This window comes from Myotis davidii, unplaced genomic scaffold, assembly GCF_000327345.1.
Source record: "Myotis davidii unplaced genomic scaffold, ASM32734v1 scaffold37, whole genome shotgun sequence".
Classification (NCBI taxonomy): Eukaryota; Metazoa; Chordata; class Mammalia; order Chiroptera; family Vespertilionidae; genus Myotis; species Myotis davidii.
This window is the reverse complement of record NW_006289395.1, coordinates 1,601,660-1,607,745: the sequence shown is the minus strand read 5'-3', so window position 1 is coordinate 1,607,745 and position 6,086 is coordinate 1,601,660. Positions and strand designations below refer to the sequence as shown.

Genomic DNA, 6,086 nt, shown 5'->3' with positions numbered 1-6,086 from the left:
CGGTCGGTTGGCGGTGAGGGTCTCGCTCCTGGTGGAGAACCACAGGGGCCTGCGTGGGGTCCAGGTCCTGCCGTGGGCCCCGCACTGGGCAGGGCAGCACGTCGGTGGTGTCTGGGGCCCCGGGGCTCTGCTTGAGACAGAAACAGGCTTTAGGGAGAGAGCGGCCTGGCCACACAGCCCCTCAGATTCCGGAGGTAGAAGGAGAGCTGACCTCTGAGGGCCCCGGCCACCAACATGCTCCATATCCTTTCTAGAAGAAAGACCGGAGGCCCTGGTGCTCTGAGGTCTGGGTTAGGCCTCCGCTCCCAACCTGCAGCCCAGCGGGCCCACTCCTTCCTTTGTCAAAGGCCTGGGAAACCCTTTGTGTCCGGAGTTCAGTCCCCTCAACCCCAGAAATGTGGATGAGACTTTTCAGACCAGCCCCCCATCTCTGTCCCCCGCTCTCCCTCTTCCACTCTCTCTAAAAATCAGTGAAAAAGGATCCTCAGGTCCAGGGTAGTAAATAAATAAATAAATAAATAAATAAATAAATAAACAAACAAATAAATAAAGGCCAGGGCAATCGGGTGGAGGGCAGGGCCGGGGCCAGGGTTTGAACTGGCGGAGGTGGGCATGTTGTGTGAGAGGAGAGGTGTCCAAGGACAATTGTATCCCCCACAGACCCCCTCCTTCCTCTCCTGCTTCATCCTGATCCAAAGGTTCTGGGCCTATCGGAGCCCAGAGGATTCACAACTGGAGAGACGTGGGCAGGGCCAGCTCCTACCCGGAGTCGCCACTCCTCCCACCCAGCCAGGCTCCAGAGAGTGGCCGGCTCTATACTGTCAATATTTTTTATTGTGTGAACAAGATGTCCTACTATATGAGCAAGGGTAGGGATGAATTGAATTTAATATTATTGTTAAATAAAACATCAATCTTGTATTTAATGACCGAGAGTTATTTTGTTGTGTGACAGTTAACTGCTAGTTGGGCAGTTCACATACATTATTTCACCTACAGCAGAAATAAGATTCTTGGGGGGTTGTTGTGTTGGTTTGGGGAATGTTCTTCTCTGTAGAAAAGGTATTTGTGCTTAAATTTTCCCCGGCACGGTTCCATTTAAGCCTTACCATGCTGCTGGGAGGAAGGAAAGTCAGCTCAATGCTGGCCCTCCGGGTCTGGGGCAGTTGCCAGTCTTGGGGCACGGGGAGGGAGAGAAGAGGAGGGAGAGGGGTGGTGGAGCACAGCTGTGACCTGGGAGGAGTACGGAGCACCAAACACAACTGCTCCAAACACGGCTGCTGGAGATGGAGGCAGAAGGACGTGTGAGATGCCCCAGGTCTGCCCCGGCCCCTCTTGCAAACAGGAAAGCACACCGATGCTCTGTGCACTGACTGTGCTTAGTTAGTCTCGCTCATGCATCTCTGGGCATCGAGGGGGCCCTGTGTCTAGGTCGGGCTCAGAGTGGCTGGGTTCGAGCTGCAGGTTGGGCTCCAGTCTGCTGGGTGGGTCCCCCCGGCACCTCGGGCCGGCGTGTTAGCTCTAAACAGGAAAGCAGCGACAGGTGCTGCCTCCTCGGGCCTGGGCCTGGGCCTGGTGCAGCATCTGCTCCTAACATCCAACTGGCCAACAGTGAAGGGGCACAACAGCTCTTAACTCGGCCAATCTCATCCACCCGTTCAGTAAGCTCAGCAAGTCTCCTACAGAATAAAAACAAAATTACATGAGAAGAGCACTTCACTTCCGATTTCTTCCCCAAATTCCATAACCCTAGTCTAACGAAGAAGATATCGGGGAACCCATGTGGGACATTCTACAGGATAATCTGACCAGCTCCTCGGACAGTCGGTGTCATAAAAAAACGAGGAAGGACCAAAGAAGACTTAGGAAACCTGAAAACCAAATGCAATGTGGTACCCGGATTGGCTCATGAAACAGAAAGAGAATATTAATGCAAAAAATGGGTGAAATTCCAATAAAATCTGGAGTTTATATTTTAAAACACACAAGTACCTCGTTGTCAAACTCCTGTGGGGAGTGGGGGCAGGGAAGGGGGAGGGCAATGAAGAAAACGTAAAGACAGCCCAAGGAAAAAATACATGTTATTATCAAAGGATCAACGATAAAACTGAGATCTCTCTTCTCAACAGTAACAGTAGAAGCCAGAAGACAACGAAATGACACCCTCAAAGGGCTGCAAAACCCCCTCAACCTAGAATTCTATACCTAGTATTGTCCAATGATTTTTTAAAATTATACACTGTTCATGAGAGACATACTTTAAATCTTAAGAACACAGAGAAACTAAAAGGATAACACCATGCACACATGACCCAAATATCAAACATTTTTAAGGCAAGAAACAAAAGATAAAGAGGGACATTTTATAAAGATCAAAGAGTCAATCCAACAAGAAAATATCACCATCATGAGTCTGCAGGCATCCCATGACATGCATTTAAACTATAAAGCAGAGACTGTTTCCACATCTCTACAGCCACAGTGAAATACGTTAACACACTTCTTTCCATAGCTGATAGAACAAATAGACAAAAAACCAGTAGTGATATAGAGGATCCGGACGAAACAATTAATAAATGTGATCTTGCCTGTCTGGTGTGGCTCAGTGGTTGAGCATGGACCTATGAACCAGGAAGTCATGGTTCAATTCCCAGTTGGAGCACATTCCCGGGTTGCAGGTTCCATCCCCTGTATGGGGCTTGCAGGAGGCAGCTAATCAATGAGTCTCTTTCATCATTGATGTTTCTATCTACCACCAGCCACTGTGAACTCTCCCATAACATTGGTTATTCACAGCCTTCATCCCTGCAGCAGTTCTTCGGGGATCAGTCCTCATCCGGCCCCTCCACATTGCAGCAGGGAGAGAGTTAAGAACTATTATTTTTAGAACTCCCAAGTGCACAAGGATCACCAGCAACAGCTTATGAGTTACACACAATAACTGATACTGCAGGAACTCAATCGCCGGTTGTTGTCGTGGGGGCGAGCCTCTGGTGGTTACTGAAAATTCTTTGCTCCCATGCGCCGCAGTCCCACTTGACACTCACACCTGCTGACGGCTCCAGCCCTGCTTGCACCCACAGCTGGCACCGGAGTCACTGTTCACACCCACTGCTGGTGCTGGTCCTAATCAGCACATTCCCGGGTTGCAGGTTCCATCCCCTGTAAGGGGCATGCAGGAGGCAGCTAATCAATAAGTCTCTTTCGTCATTGATGTTTCTATCTCTCCCTCTCCCTTCCTCACTGAAATCAATAAAAATATATTTAAAAAATATAAATAATTCTATCCTGTATAATAAAAGGCTAATATGCATAGAGACTGAACAGCAGAACAACTGGAACAACCAAACAACTGATCGCTATGACGTGTGCTGACCTCCAGGGGGCGTGTGCGGAATATGGTGGGCATTGGCCGTGGTGGGATGGTGGAGCAGGTGAGCGGGGTCGCCAGACTAAGGCAGGTCGCCGGTTGTTGTCGTGGGGGCGAGCCTCTGGTGGTTACTGAAAATTCTTTGCTCCCATGCGCCGCAGTCCCACTTGACACTCACACCTGCTGACGGCGCCAACCCTGCTTGCACCCACAGCTGGCACCGGAGTCACTGTTCACACCCACTGCTGGTGCTGGTCCTAATCACTCGGTGCCATCAGCAGGTGCGAGCGGCAGCTGCCAGCCCTATCACCCCTGAGGGCTTCTCCACCCCCTGCTCTTGAGGGGCGATCGGGGTAACAACCGCCGCTCGCACCCACTGACAGCACTGGCCCTGCTTGCACCTGCTGCTAGTGCTGGTGCCAGGCCCAACTGCTCCATGCTGTCAGTGGGTGTAAGCGGGGCCGGCGGGAGTGGTGGCAGCAGGAACAGGGCTGCCGGTAGACAGGGGACAGGGGGCCAAGGCAGGAGGGGCCAGGTGGGGGTGTGGAGGATGGGCCGAGACCCACCCCTGTGCCTACCACAGCCTCTCGACCCACAGTTCCTTTCAAGGTGCACGAATTCATGCACTGGGCCCCTAGTAAATAAATAAAATAAATGTGATCTTTTTGAAATAGAACACTGTGTCCGACAGAATTCACATTACTTTTAAATACAAATAGAATATCAAATTTCAAATGATTGAAATCAAACAAAGTATGTTCTCTGACTGCACTGAAATTAGACTATCAATAAAAATATTAGCCCTAGCTGGTTTTGCTCAGTGGATAGAGTGTCGGCCTGCGGACTGAAGGGTCCCCGGTTCGTTTCCGGTCAAGGCCACGTACCTTGGTTGCAGGCTCCTGGCCTTGGTCAGGGGCATGCGCCCTAGTCAGGGGCATGCGGGAGGCAACCAATCGATGTGTCTCTCTCACATCAATGTTTCTTTCTGTCTCTCCCTCTCCCTTCCATTCTCTCTAAAAGTCAATGGAAAAATATATCCTCGGGTGAGGATTAAAATTATATATATAAAGAGAAAATCCCAACTGCTTGGGAATTAAGCACAACATCCCTAAATAATTCACAGGTCAAAAAAATACATAAAATAAAAATGGAAGCTAGAAAATATATTAAACTGGTTAATAATGGATATATGATATTGAAACTCTTAGGATGCTAAAGCCATGCTTTGGAGAAAATTTATTTCCATAAAAAGGATATCTTAGACTGGAGCAATAGCTAAAAATCAATTATTTACATTTACATCTCAAAAAGCCAGAGAAAGAACAGTAGATCAATCCTCAAGAAAGTAGAAGGAAGGAAATAAGTGTGATTACAGAAATCTATAAATTAGAAAACAACATACTAATTGATAAACCCCAGCAAGGCTGATGAGAGAGAGAATTATCAATATCATGAATGAAAAAGAGGTCCTATACACACTAAAAAAGATAATAAAAGGATATTACACATTCACCAATAAATTTGGCACTTTGGGTAAAATGAAGAAATTTCTCAAAAATACAATTTGCCAATTTGACGAAAGAAATGGATATACTGAGTAGGCTAATATAGTAAAGAAATTGACACCATTATTTTATTAATTAGACTGGAATCCAATCATCTTTTTACTGTCTCCGTTGTAACACATTTTACAGAATATCATACAGTTGAAACCATGCAGTATGTAGCCTTTTCCAGTATGTTGCCTTCTTTCACTTAGCAATAGGCACTTAAAGCGCTTCCATGTATTCCCGTGGTTTCATAGCTCATTTCTTTCCGTTGTTGAATAATATTCCATTGTATGGATGTACCCTGATCTGTTTATTCATTCACCTACTGATGGACATCTTGGTTGATGCCAGTTTGGGGCAATTATGAATGAAGCTGCTATAAACATTCATGTACTGCTTTCCGTGTGGACATGGATTTTCAACTTATTTGGGTAAATACCAAAAAGCACCATCACTCAGCCATCTGGTAGAAGCATGTGTAGTTGCAAAACAAACGCCAGGCTGCCGTCCAAAGTGGCGGTGGCCCTTCTCACTCTCACCAGGCGGATGAGCGCTCCTGTGGCTCCATCGGCACCCGGCGTGGCCAGCATTTGGGGTTTACCCATGCCAGCGGGTGTGCGGTGATATCGCTGTTGTCTTAATCTGCGACTCCCCAGTGACCGTGACATTGAGCACCTTTCCGTGTGTTTATTTGCCAAGTGCATGTCTTTTTTGGTGAGGTGTCTGTTCAGGTGCTTTGCCCATTTTCAAATCGGACTGTTTGTTTTCTTAATGTCAAATTATGTTTTCTCTGTGTATTTTGGAGACCAGTCCTTTTGCAGATCCAGTAAATGTTTTGCAAATATTTCTTCCAGTCTGTGGCTTGTCTTTTCATTTCCGTAACAGTGCCTTTTGACAAGCAGATGGTCTTTATTTTAATGACGTCCAATTTAGCAGTTTGTTCTCTTCTGGCAGCTTGGAGCGTCCTCTGGGGCTCAGAGTGTAGTGCTCAGTCACCCTCCTCAGACCCCTCCCTGAGGTCCCTGACCTGCGCTCCACGTGCCCCCCAGAGGCACCGCCCACACCCCTGTCTGCTCCAAGCGGAGGCGCCAGAGAGGCGTCCAGCCCCACAGCCTCACACGCACAGGAGATGAGGGTGGGCCCGCAGCTGGGTGCCTCCCCCGCGC

The 6,086-nt window shown here is 48.1% G+C and overlaps 1 protein-coding gene across 1 annotated transcript in view; it reads left to right on the top strand.

Moving 5' to 3' along the window:
* The window catches only part of PIK3R5 (phosphoinositide-3-kinase regulatory subunit 5), a 34,385-nt gene that overhangs the window by 27,084 nt on the left and 1,215 nt on the right, over nucleotides 1-6,086 (top strand). The gene's annotated exons all lie outside the window — the stretch shown is intronic.